General features: G+C 48.5%; 1 protein-coding gene across 13 annotated transcripts in view; it reads left to right on the plus strand.

Annotated features, from left to right (window-relative positions):
- Positions 1-13,942, plus strand: part of LOC310922014 (kelch-like protein 13) — a 137,343-nt gene that overhangs the window by 29,920 nt on the left and 93,481 nt on the right. The window contains exon 1 of one of the 13 annotated variants that reach the window (XM_083882290.1): positions 12,855-12,924. The exons of the other annotated variants lie outside the window; for them this stretch is intronic. The gene's annotated coding sequence lies outside the window, so the exon portion shown is untranslated. Of the gene's footprint in view, positions 1-12,854; positions 12,925-13,942 lie in introns of those variants that run through there. 13 annotated transcript variants of the gene reach the window in all.

Below are 13,942 nucleotides of genomic sequence, written 5' to 3' on the forward strand. Positions count from 1 at the left end.
TTCTATGATTTATCAGTTTCTTCAGTCAGGCTTCTGTTAACAAAAGGGAAGTTTTAGCTCCCTTACCTCAGCAATATTTATTTTAACTAAAGTCTTTAATTCTTCTAAATCATTGCTTCAGCCCCACTTCTTTTTTTTAAGGTGAGTAAATTCTTTTACTCAAAAGAGTCTTTCTTATCAAGTTAATTTGTACAGCTAGTGTCTCTTAAGACCAAGCCATACGCCTTTGATAGTGAAGTTAAGGCTGCTACTTGTTGTAGCATCCTCCAATTCTAAACAAGTATCACAACAGATAAAACTAAACTTATACTAACCAAAATAAGCAACACAACTATAGGGTGGACTAAGGCATTTAGTATACCGGTTGTTGTTGGAGACCACTCAAAAGGCACATCTCACTAATGATGGGATAAATGTTCTTTAAGCTTCTTAAATACTTATTTGATGGTCTCTGTGTCATGGTGTTTTAAAATTAATGTCTTTTTTCTTCTTTTTCTAATTTCTTTTAAGATTTCTCTCAATCTGGGATGTTTTATCAATTGAGCGATTAAAGTCAAATTCATTCCTATGGGTACAGGCAGTATCTTCTGCATGGTGGTTGTGATATTACAGGTGCCCGATAGGAAAAATTGCATCTTTTAATTCTAACAAAATTGCAAACACACAAATTTAATTGGGTCTCATTTACAATTTGGTTGTCTATTTTTATGATGCGGCATGCTGTCTTTAGACAGACACAACCTTGCCCTGTATACACCAGTGAAGTTTTCTGTTTGTCTGGATGCGTTTCAAAGTGACAGATATTCTGGTCTGTATTCAAACAAGTGTCTTCAAAGTGACAGATATTCTGGTCTGTATTCAAACAAGTGTCTTTGTCACCTTTTAATGTTTTTTCACATATGTATCCTAACTGTCTTCTTGCAGTACAGGGCTCTAGATTAACAGTTTGCCATTTTCTTTCAATTTCTCGTGCTCACATCTTGTGTTCAGAAGGGTACAATACAGTTCCCTCATGATTTAATCTTTAGGGGACTATTGGCATGTATAGTTAAAACAAAGGCTGTCACTGTACCAGTCACAGGGTTATAGGTGAAATTGACCAGACTCCCAACCTTGTTTTTAGCACCCCAGTGAGATCTCTCTTACTTTTAGAAATTAGGAGGCATACTTTTTTGGAGCCAGGTGGTCCAGTCTATAAAGGAGTTTTTGAGAAATGGAGCACATTCTGGTACCTGTACTACCATTTCTACTCGTTTTAGAGACTACTTTGGGTTAATTATCACCTTCTGAACTCTTGTCTTTTTAATAGCTCAATTTTGGTAATTACAGGAGTTATTTGTTTCTCTACTTCTCGAATAGATGGCACCTGGGGGATCATAGCCTTTCTATTACAGATGCTCAATAGGATGGACATATTCGAGTAATGCTAAAGTTGATGTCATACCCTTTTATTGCACACCCCTCTATTTTGAGTCTAAATGGAGGACGTTTCCTTCTCATAAGCTTGCATTCGTAACTCTTAGCATCTTATTTAAAGCCTTACGAGAGTAAGCATCATAAGCTTTTCCTTGGCACCTGTTTATCTCAGTCACATTGTACCTACGTGGTATTGCGTTGACTCTTGCTATGGTTAAGGTTATTACTGCAATAATTACAACTTTCTACATAATGTCTATAATAACTATTAGTCCATCTATTTGTGGTTCCGAGTGAGTTTCAGTTTTAGTTCATCGTCGCCTGGTGTGATCTTCCAGATTCCTTCTGGGGCTTTCTTCACTCAGGAGTGATGGATCCAGGCCTTCTGTTCTTTGATCTTGATTGCAGTGAAAGTAGTAAGAAGCATCTGGAATGCTCCTTCTCACTGTGGTTCCAAGAACCTTTCTGCAAAAGACTTAATCTCCAGGTTGTATATCATGTACTGGCCTATCTAATTTTTTGTTTTGAGCTCCAGCCACATATTTCCTAATTTCTCTAAGTTGTCTATTTAGGGCCACCATATACTTGTGGCCCTCTATCTGCGGATATGGTGGCTGGAACTCCAAACTCTGGTATTATTTCCTGCAACAGTGCTTTGGTTACTCCTCGGGCTTTAGCCGTCCTGGCAGGAAAGGCTTCTGGCCATCCTGAAAAGGTATCAGTTAACACCAATAGGTAACGATATCTTCCCTTCCTGGGCAGCTCTGTAAAATCAATTTGCCATTGTTGCCCAGGTTCACAGCCTTTCCTAATTTGTCCTATTTTAGGTTTTGGTGTATTTTTGGGATTAGTTTGGAGGCAAAGACTACACTGACGGGTTACCTGTATTACTGTACCTTGTAACTTTCTGGCTATAATTTTTTTTTTCAAATAGCTATACAAGGTGTCTATTTCTCAGTGTGTTTCTTCATGTTCTTTTTGCACTAATGACCATAACAAATAGGAGGGTACTACAAGCTTCTCTTTCTCTGTCATGGCCCACTCTTTCTGAGTATAATTTGCTTTTTTTGCTTTAATAAGTTTCATATATTTTTTATTGTATACTGGCTTACCTTTAATTGAAATTTTTCCATTTGGGATAAGTGCTGCCTCAATTGTTTCATCAGGGACCTCACCTTTAGCTGTGTCTTTTGCCTCTCTGTCTGCCAGCATATTCCATTCTTCCAATTCAGAGCTCACTTTTTGATGCGATTTGATGTGCATGATTGCTATCCTCTTAGGTAGCTGCACAGCATCTATCAGCTTTAGGATTTTTTGTGGATGTTTAATGTTTTTTTCTTGTGAATTTAGTAGTCCTCTCTCTTTTCTAAATGGCTCTGTGTGCATGGACTACTTTGAAGGCATACCTTGAGTCTGTATAGATGTTAAGCTTTCTGCGTAGAGGTGTTGGTGGGCAATGGTCTAGACTCTATTACCTCTATTACCTCTTTGCTAGTGGTAACTGCATACTTAGTATGCCGCTTTCCACTGACAACGTAGCTGCTTTTGTCAGTAAACCAGGTCTCAGCATCCTCAATCGAAGTGTCTTTCAGATTCGGGTGACTGGAGTAGGTGGTTTCGATGGTTTCCAGGCAGTCGTAGATCACTGGTTCTCCTATACTCCCACTGAGGACGGAAGCTGGGTTCACAATGTTAGTTACCACAATCTCAACATCATCTTGTTCTACCAGTATAGCTTGGTACTTCAGGAATCTCTGTGGGGAGAGCTAATGTTCTCCTTTTTCTTCAAGGACTGCAGACACTGTATAGAACACTAGCACAGTTGTCTTTTGGCCTAGAGTGAATTTAACAGCTCTGAGGCATCCTGGCCATCCTTTAGCAGCTGTGTCCAGTTGTTTGGAAAGATAGGCCACTGCCCTTCGATATGGGCCGAGGTTCTGTGCTAGTATTCTTAAGATGATCCTTTGCTTTCGTGAGAGAACAAGAAGAATGGTTTACTCACATCTGGAAGCCCTAGGGCTGGAGCTGACATGAGGGCCTTCTTTAGCTGGTCAAAGGCTCAAGTAGCTTCCTTTGTCCACTGAAGTTCTCTGATTCCATCCATGATCAAGGCATATAGAGGTTTGTTGGGGTGTGTATCTTTCTCTGGTCCGCCCGATGTTCGGCTGGACCACCTGCTAGCTCTGCTACGCCACAACAGAACCATTGTGTGGGTTCTTGGCTCTGCGGCACCTTTACTTTTGCTGTCATGGCCGTGGTATGAAAGAGGGGAAACTCTCAGAGGCTCGGGGAACAAAGGTTTTATTCGGGGGTCACAGGGGAGCCCCTGTCCCCAGGCCCGGTGCCTCAGGAGAGAGACTCCGAAGCTGGGCTGCAGGGAGTTTTTGTCCAAAACAATTCAAGGGGTGGATACAAGTTGTAAACCAATAAAACAAAGCAAAGTGGCAAATGCCAACTGAATTAACAAATCAAGGTAAATTGGGGAGGGGTCCCTGGGGGATCCACCAACCACTGGCCGAAACTTCGGACCTTGGAGATAATTGATAGACAGAGGGGGGGAAGATACATTGGAAAGGATGGGTAGGGATTCATCCCGGGGAGGGACCAATGGGAGACAGTCTCTGGGCAGAGACCTGGGTTGTCTTAGAAACTCTTATCCACTTCTGATGAGAACATTCCAGGATAGGGGGCCCACTTAAAGTGGCTAAAAAACTACACTAAAGTTACAATTAAAAACTATACTAAACTTATAACTAAAACTTATAAAACAATTCCAGCATCCCCACACCTCCCCCTTTTATTTGTGTTACTGTTCTGGAGTGTAGATTTCTGAATCGCAATCGCTGCTGGAGGCAGAGTCTGGTGGGAATTCGATGGTGGGTACCACGGAATGCACCGAGGGGGTGGTAGTGGGGAAGATCACATTCATGATGAGATTTTTCACCAAACCAGTAGCAATGGCTACGATTAAAATGATGAACAGAACTAGCAGTCCTGTTTTGACCCACGAGCTGGCAATGTTAGAGAGTCCAACACCTTTAAAGATGTTGCCAAACCAGTCTCCTATTTCTTGCTTGATGGAATCAACCATTCCTTGCAGCTGTTGGATTGATTTTTTGACGTTCTCAGCCTTAGATGATAAATTGAAGCAACACAGCCCTTCGAACTCCTCGCATGAATGTTGGTTCAGTGAAAGTAGGTAGTCGATCGCAGCGCGGTTCTGGAGGGTCGCCTGCCTGGTAATTTGTTCGTCTGATAGGAGGTCACTTATAGCTTGAGTTGTTAAATTCGCTTGCTTGGCCACCCAGCATTCTAAATGGCCTAATTCTCCCATAGACTTTGCTATCGAGACCCAGGGTAAGAAAACTGTCAGGGCTGTGGCCTTTGTCCTGGACCAGTGGATGATTTCCGAATCACAATCTGGGTTGAGACTTGTTAGGTCTCTTTTCTGGATTGGTGCGTGGTGAGAGGAATTTTTTCTTTGCCAATTAAGGATTTGAGTCATGTTTAGGGTAAACAGGCTCAACTTGCCTAATGTGCATGGGCCTCTGATCAGTCGAACAGGAATGCCTGTGAAAGCTCTGTCACCACAAATGAGGAAAAAACCTTTGGGTAAGGAACGGGGAAAAGGACTGTGAGCATCAGTGGAAGGAGTGGTAACATGTGCAATTTTTGTGCACCAATTTTTTGTCACATAAGAACTCTTGATTTGCAGTAAATGATAAAATGACTTGATGTGTTTTTATTGGGGGGTGTAACCAAAATGGACACAGAAAGGAGCTTTTGAGGACCCAAGAAGATCTAATTCTTGAGGCTCTTGGGGGGCACATGGGAGTATTTGCAACCACTCTTTCAAAAAAGCAAGGGGATTTATGACAAAAGCAGAAGGGGCATCACCAATTTCTACAAAGTGATCAACTTCAACAGGTTTTCGATTGTATTTTTAATGTATCTGGAGGAGTGAAAACGGAAACTCCTCCTCTTTCGCAGGGATTCCTACCAGGCAGGTGGACATGAGATCTTGGGCTGCTGCTGAGGCTAGGCAGATGTGATCTTGACCTAGACTCCATGCGAGGGTTTTCCATACATTGGTTTTAGGCTGTGGAACGATCCAGGGGGTGGTTATTGACGGGAAACTGAGCAGCACCACAAGGGTGACAACTGCTGTGCTGCGGACTTCCATGCTTATAACCCGGACTGCAGTTCTGTAACTCAGAAAAAAGGGGTCAGTTAAACAACCACTGAAAACATTCAGCTGGAGGAAACAGCTCTTCTGCTTCCTCTCTGTGCCAGAAAACCCAGGAGGGAAGAGTAACTGGGAAAGGAGGACTTGCCTCTGGGCCCGCTTCCTCTTCCTCCTTTTTCCTCCTTCTCCAGGAGGCCACAGTGACCTGGGGTACTTTTGTTTCTGAAGTCTTGGGGACATAGGGTCTCACATTGCGGGAGGGGATCCACCATAAGCCGGTGGGAGTGGAGACGCAGGCAAACTCACGCTCCCAGGTGACCAAATCGTGAGGACCCTTGTTGCTTCGCGTATCTGTCTCTCAGGCCAGCCCAGCGTTCGGCTGGACCACCCTGCTAGCTCTGATACGCCCCAACAGGACCTTTGCGTGGGTCTTTGGCTTTGCAGCACCTTTACCTTCACTGTCACGGCCGTGGTTCGAAAGAGGGGACGCTCTCGAGGCTCGAGGAACAAAGGTTTTATTTGGGGATCACAGGGGCAGTCCCTGGTCCCAGGCCCTGTGCCTCAGGAGAGTGACCCAGGACCTGGTCTGCAAGGGGTTTTTGTTCACCAGCAGTCTCAGGAGTGGGTACAAGTTGTAAAACCAATGAAACAAAGCAAGGTGGCTAATGCCAAATGCAATACACAAACATCAACAAATCAGGTAAATTGGAATGGGCTCCCTGGGGAATCCACCAACCACTGTCCGACACCTCTCAGAATGTCTTGGGCCTGGGAGATTGATGGACAGGAGGGGGGAGAAGATACATTGGGATGAGGGAAAAGACAATGGGAAAATCAGTCTCCAGGCAGAGACTTAGGTTGTCTTGGAAACTCTTATCAACTTCTGATAAGAACATTCCAGGGTAGGGGGCCCTCTTAGCTAGCGTTAAAGTCCAAGCCATACTAAACTTATAACTAAAAACCTATAAAACAATTACAGCATCCCCACACCTCTCCCTTTTTCTTTTATTTGTGTTACTGTTCTGGAGTGTAGATTTCTGAATCGCAATCGCTACTGGAGGCAGAGTCTGGTGGGAATTCGATGGCAGGTACCATGGAATGCACCGAGGGGGTAGTAGTGGGGAAAATTGCATTCATGATCAGGCTTTTGACCAAACCAAAAGCAATGGCTACAATTAAAATGATGAACAGAACTAGCAATCCGGTTTTGACCCACGAGCTGGCAATGTTAGAGAGTCCAACACCTTTGAAGAGGTTGTCAAACCAGTCTCCTGTTTCTTGCTTGACGGAATCGGCCATTCCTCGCAGCTGTTGGATTGATTTTTTGACGTTCTTAGCCTTGGATGATAGAACTCAGAAAAAAGGGGTTAGTTAAACAACCACTGAAAACATTCAGCTGGAGGAAACAGCTCTTCTGCTTCCTCTTCATGCCAGAAAACCCAGGAGGGAAGAGTAATTGGGCAAGGAGGACTTGCCTCTGGGCCCGCTTCCTCTTCCTCCTTTTTCCTCCTTCTCCAGGAGGCCACAGTGACCGGGGGTACTTTTGTTTCTGAAAGTTTTGGGGACATAGGGTCTCACATTGCGGGAGGGGATCCACCATAAGCCGGTGGGAGTGGAGACGCAGGCAAACTCACGCTCCCAGGTGACCAAATCGTGAGGACCCTGTATCCTCAAAGTTTCTGGATCTTTGACAAGGACTTTTGGCCTTTCCCGGGGCTCTAACTGTGAGCTCCCACGGAAGTGCCTTGTCACCGGCGGGTTCATGGTCTCAAAGGAACAGTTAAGAAATTCAAAGTGAACACAGCACAGGCTAGTCTTACAGATGGTGGTTCAATTTTGAGGATCGGTTGCTGCTGGCTGAGGACTCTTTTGAGGTTCTGATGAGTCCTTTCCACAATCGCCTGACCTGTCGGGGAGTGGGGGATGCCAGTTTTGTGTTCCACTCCCCATTGCTGCAGAAAGCTGCAGAATTCCCTGGATTTGTACGCTGGTCCATTATCCATCTTCAGGGACCTTCGGATGCCCAGGACAGAGAAAGCCTGGATGAGATGCTTGATAGCATCCCCAGCCTTCTCCCCTGTGTGGGCAGAAGCGAAAACAGCTCCTGAGAACGTGTCCACAGAGACGTGCACGTATTTCTGCCTCCCAAAGGGGGCAAAGTGCGTGACATCTGTCTGCCACACTTCACAACTGGACAAACGACGGGGATTCATGCCTGTGGGCATGGATGGGATGGCACATTTGTGACATTGTGGACAGCCAGTCACAATCGCTTTGGCCTGGTCACGGGTTAAGTTAAACTGCCGGACCAGACCTGGCGCGTTTTGATGGTGAAGCTGATGGCTGATTCTGGCTTGCTCAAAACGGTTTGGCAGCGGGGTCACCTCCACAGGGGCAGCGAGAGCATCGGCTCTCCTGTTTCCCTCTGCTATGAACCCTGAGAGCTCTGTGTGTGATCTGGTGTGCATCACATAAAAGGGTTGCTTCCTGTGGGAAATCAGTTTGACAAGTCTAGAAAGCAACTGAAACAGAGTGACGTTGGAAACCTCCTGCAGCACAGAATGTTCTGCTCTAGAAACTATCCCTTCAACATAGCTCGAATCTGTTACTAAATTGAAAGGTCCAGGGAACGTCTCAAATGCTCTAACGACTGCGGCCAACTCAGCGACTTGAGGCGATCCTTCCACCTCAACAACCTCTGACTCCCACCTCTGGGTGAGAGGGTCCCGCCAAGTCATAACTGATTTGTGGGACTTTCCAGACGCATCAGTGAAGACGGTTAGAGCCTTAAGAGGCTCCTTGCTTTGGACACTTTTTAACTCCAATCGAAATTGGGCATCCGAATTGAAAATTTTGTGGGCAGGCTGATGAATAGAAATTTGACCAGGGTAGTTATCTAGGGCAAACTGCAGTGCTTCGTTCTCTTGAAGCAAGTGCTCTAACATTGCTTTTGTAATTTGACCCGATTTTAATTTGATTGGCATGTGAATGCACTCAAAGTCACAACCAGCCAGTTCCCGAAGGCGAACTCTGGCTTTCCAAATCAGGTCAGCCATCAATTCTTGTGGCTTTGTCATCCTTTTGGTCCTGTGGTGGCTCAGAAAGACCCACTCTATAATAGAGAGAGGATCTTCTATGTTTTGGACCTTCCTTGATTTTTGGAGAGTTTTGCTGTTCCATTGGAAAATCATCCCATGGAGGTGTGGCAGCTTTCCTAAGATGATGAAACGAAAAGGCAGGTCAGGTTTACATCTGTTGGCCTGTCTGGTGGACAATGCGTGTTGAATGTTATCAAGTGCAATCTTTGCCTCTGGGGTGAGGGCCCTGGGTGAACTCCGTTCAACTCCCCCTTTTAACAAATTGAAAAGGGGGGCCAGGTCTTTGGTAGAAAGACTCAGCCAAGGTCTCACCCAATTCAAAGCTCCACACAGCTGATGGACGTCTGCAAGGGTCTGAACTTGGGTCTTGATTTCCAATTTTTGAGGAACAATAGTCCTCTTCCCAATTTCAAGCCGTAGGTATTTCCAGGGTGGCATCTTTTGAATTTTGGATTCTTGCAGCTCAAACCCTACAGCAACCAGTGCAGACACTGTGAGGTCGAGTGCATGCGCCAACAGGTCATCTGTTGGTACGGAAATCAACACGTCATCGATGTAATGATGGATTATTACTTGGGGCACCGCTGCACGCACAGGTGCGAGCAGGGAAGAAACATATTTTTGACAAATCACAGGCGAATTTTTCAAACCCTGAGGAAGAACTTTCCACTGATACCTCTTTCACGGAGCCTCTCGGTTCAAGGTGGGCACCGAAAAGGCAAAGCGTGGGGCATCGTCAGGGTGGAGAGGAATGTGGAAAAAACAGTTCTTTATATCAATGACAGTCAAATTCCAGTTTTCGGGGAGCATGCTTGGGGCGGGCATCCCTGGTTGCAGGGATCCCATGTCCTCGATTACCTCATTAATTTTGCGGCGGTCGTGTAGAAGGCTCCACCTGGTCTTATCTGCTTTCTGAATGACAAACACTGGAGAGTTCCACGGTGAAGTGGTCTCTTCAATGTGGCCCTTTTTCAGCTGTTCTTCCACAAGCTCATTGAGCGCCTTTAACTTTTGCTTAGAAAGTGGCCACTGTTCAATCCAGACTGGTTCATCTGACAGCCAATTCAGTTTCTGGACAGGGCGCTCCTCAGTGACCACTGCCCGAAAAACCTTTGGAGGGTCAGGAATGTTAATTGTGACCCCCCATTGGGACATCAAATCTCTTCCCCACAGAGGTTCGTCAAAATCCAAAACGAAAGGGCATAGAGTGGCCAATTGCCCTTTTGGCCCTTCAATTGTCACTGCTTTTTTTGACTGCTTTGCCAATTGCAAACCTCCAATACCGTTTACGTGTTTGACAATGTCCTGCAGTTCCCAATGTGATGGCCACATCCTTTCTGGGACGACCGTCACATCAGCGGCTGTGTCCCAAGCTCCTTTAAGGAGTTTGGATTCCCCACCCATGGAAAGCTTACAGTAATCTTTTGGCCTGTCTGAGCCTATCTTTTTTACCACAGCGACAGTGGTGTCTTCGTCGCTTTCTCCTCTGCCACTCTCTGTGGCACTGTCCTCTGGACTTGCTTTTACTGGAAGCCCTTGCACTGCTGGGATGGCCTGGACAATGATTTGCCCTTTTGGTAGAAAGGTGGGTGGGTTTTCACTGCGGAGCCACACAACAAATCGCTCTGGGTCAGTTGTGATTGTCCCAGGGGCAATCATTATGTCTGAGGGGGTGAACTTACAGTCTCCGATGACAACAAATTTTGTCTCCACCATGTGCCACGTGCCGGGTTCCTTTGAGACCATGGCTGTTTGCCACTGACTGTCCTGCAGGTGAAGAGACTCCGCCAACTGGAGCCTAAAGGGCTCATACCTGTCCATAGTTGTCAAGGATCCTCTTGGCTCAGGCAATATTATGTGCCTCGGTTTCCCTTGTTTTGTCAGGTCCTGTGAAGAAAGAGACAAATCTGATTTAGATGACCTTTTTTTCGTTTTTGGGTTATTTGGGCTGCCCGATTGGGATCTTCACGCTGGGCAGTCCCGCGCTCTTCAATCAGTTTTTTGACACCCTGGTGTTCTTTTTGTTCTCCCTCCCCTCATTTTCCCTTTCTCGTTTTAAAAAATTGTCAAATCGTCCTTTCAATGGACACTGGTTGATCCAGTGACTGTTTTTCCCACAAAGAAAACACGGGCAGTTAGCTCGTGCAGGAGTGTTCTTCTTGTGTGGCTCTGGTGTTTTCTGCGTGTTCCGGGCTTTTGGTGTTTCCACGGCAGCAGCGGTGATTTTCAGTCGCGTTTTCCCCTCTCTCAGGGCTGGTTTTCTGCAGTGCAGGACAATGGCACTCACAGCCTGCAGCATCTCCTTGAGAGGAGGCGTCGAGCCTGGTTGTCTGGGTATGAGATTTATGGCAGCAGTGCATTCCTCATTCGCATGGGAGTATGCTAACTGCTGTATTACTTGTTTCTGTCCCTCTTCTCCAACCAACTGCTGTTCAACTGCTGATGCAAGTCGCTCCACAAACTTGACATAGGGTTCTTGTGGTTCCTGAAAAATTTCTAGGTAACATTGTGAGGGACCATATGGTTGTATTTTTAAAAAGGCTTTACAAGCTCGATTAGCTGTAAACTCAAGGACATTTTTGGGAATGTTGGTGGCCTGATCTGTGGCTGTTTTCCAATAACCCTCGCCTAACAGGTGGTTTAGGGTAATTGGGTTGCCTGCATTGTCAGTGGCAGTGGTTGGATCTTCCAACAGGCCTGGAAGGGCGGCCTTCAGCAGTTTTCCCCAAGAGACCTCCCAAAGCTCAAACTCCATTTTGCTTGAGAGGCATTTGAAAATCTGCTTTAAATCAAATGGGACAACTGTGGTCCCACCAAAGGAAGAAAACTACACGCCTTCAAAGTATGGGCTATCTCGCCCATACTCCTTCAAGGCTTTCATGAGATCCCTAACAAGGGTCTGTGACAACGCTTTCCAGGTGGCAACAGTTGTTCCCTGCCCCCGACTCCGGCGGTATGTCACTGGAGTAACTGTGGGCACACCACATGGGTTCACACCCCCTGGCTTCTGACTCCCTCCCTCTGGGTCCCCAATCACAGCATCAGCTGCGGGTTCCGGGGCAGCTACAGCTTTGTAGCATGTCTCGGGGCTCCAACTGTATGCTAGGGGTCACACCCAGCCTGCCTGTGGCAGGGGCGGCTGGGGCGGCTGAAAGCTCGGAAGAGCGTTCCCTAGAGGGGGTGCAGTTGGGAAAACCATGTCACCAGGGGGGGAATAAGGTGGGAGTGGGGGGGCAGCAGCACCCTTGGTGGAAGCCATCTGCCAGCCCCATGCTGCTGTGTGCAGCGGCAGTGGCTGGTGGGCGTGCGGTGCCAGGGTTGGAGCAGCGCCGCACGGCAGTGGGGGAGGAAAAGAAGCTCCGTCCGTGCCGCACGGGGGCTGTGAGAGGGTGGGCTGGGGCAGGGGCAGCGCCTCGCTCGCACTGCGGGGGGCGGGGAAGGGGCCCCACAGCGTCCCTGCCGGGATCGTGCCCGCTTCGCCCCGCCGCGGCTTCGGGAAAGCGGGCTTTTCCCCTGCAGACATGGGCGGAAGCAGCGGGGGGGGGGGCAACACCCGCTGCGTTCGGGAGGGCAGAGGGTGCCGCGACCGCGGCAAGCGGCGCCGGGAAAGCGGCGCCACCCGCTGTGTGCAAAGGCGGGGGAGGGGGGGCCGGCCAGGCAGGGGGGGGAGCGAGCTCAGGCGGAAACGGCGCCGGCGGAGCCGGGGGGCAGCTCCACGCCGTTTGGGCTGCGCCGTGCCCTCCTGCCGGTCCGAGAAGTGGGGCCGATGCTGTGAGGGGTTGGGGCAGGTGAGGGGCGGTGCCGGCCTGGCACGTAGCAGGGACACCCCACTCCGGGGGCGGGGACGGCAGGAGGGAGGTTCGCAGGGGAGATGGGGCGGCGCCCGCACAGTAAGAGGCGGGCACACCCCACCCCTGACTCTGCGAGGGTGGGGGAAGGGGCGGGGGCAAGCCTTGAGAGGAAAGGAGGGGCGGGTACGGGGGAAGGCTGGTGGGAGGCGGGGGGAAGGGATTGTGGGAGCAAGAAGGTGAGGGGGGAAGCGAACAAAGAGACAGTGGCTGCTCCTCGTGGCTGCCGCCATTACTGGGGCATTTTTCTTTGTTCTCTGAAGGGGAGGGGCCTCGGCATCTCCCTTTTGGGGGTTACCACAGCCATTTTCGCCACCGGTCCCAACAGGGGCTGTCGGGGGCTGGTTTTCCTCGGCAAACGAAAAACGGACTCTGGGTTTGTTGGCAGGGGAAATCGGGGGGGTATTGGGGGGGGTTTGGGCGTTCTGGCCAGCCAGACTGCCCCGGGAACCCTGAGCAGCCCGGCCGTGGCTGCAGGGGGGAGGGGACCCTGGAATTCTTAAAGCGCCCGGACTGGGGGGTCGGAGCACTTTTCAGAATCCCTGCGGGGGGGGGGGGGGGGTTTGGGGTTTTTTGTGGACTTGGGGGGCTTGGGAGACTTGGGGGATTTGAGGGACTTGGGGGATTTGAGGGACGGGACAGGGGGGACTTGGGGGAAGCAGGGGGAGGGGAAGGAGGAGACAGGGCTGAGGGAATGCTTTGAGAGGATGCAACTTTGTTTTCTTGCATTCCTCTGATCTCTTTTAAAGGGGCTTTTGTCTGCCATGGCCAAAATGCAAATTTTGAAGCTAGGACATCTCCTGACTTCGCTAACTGTTCTAACTTTTTAGAATCATTTTCCCAAAACCAAATGCTGTTTACTTGGTCCGAATTAACATTCAGAAAATGCAAAAACAAATACCTAATAAATTTTTTCAGTTCCTTTTTTGAGTATTTAACTTTGCTGACAATTAAAACTCCAATTAAACTTTTAAAAACCTCTTTCTGGGTGGTGTTTAGTCCGTTTCCCATTCCGACTAGCTGTTACTTTTTCCACCACCCCTCCCTAGCAACACCCACCCCAAATCCCTGCGGGTGTCCTTCCTGGGGGAAAGGGCCTCTGCTTGGGGTAGACCCACAGTCCCCCCTCCTTCCCTCCCAGGGGTTGCGCAACCTAGATCCCTGAGGCTTTTCCAAGCCTCTGTGGTGGGTATCTTCCCCTCCCTTCGAGGAAAATACTCACCCAGCCCTCGGGACATTGGACGACGTTGCTGGGGCAACCACAAGCTGAAGGGGACTCCTCTGGGCCGGAGCTGTTCCCTTCATCCACCAGGGGCGCTTTTTGAGCAACCCCAGTGGTGCGTGGAGCGCCGAAGGCCTCGGGACACGACAAAGCGACGTCCTCACAGAAGGTC

The sequence above is a fragment of the Zosterops lateralis genome (assembly GCF_965231275.1).
Source record: "Zosterops lateralis genome assembly, chromosome: W".
Classification (NCBI taxonomy): domain Eukaryota; kingdom Metazoa; phylum Chordata; class Aves; order Passeriformes; family Zosteropidae; genus Zosterops; species Zosterops lateralis.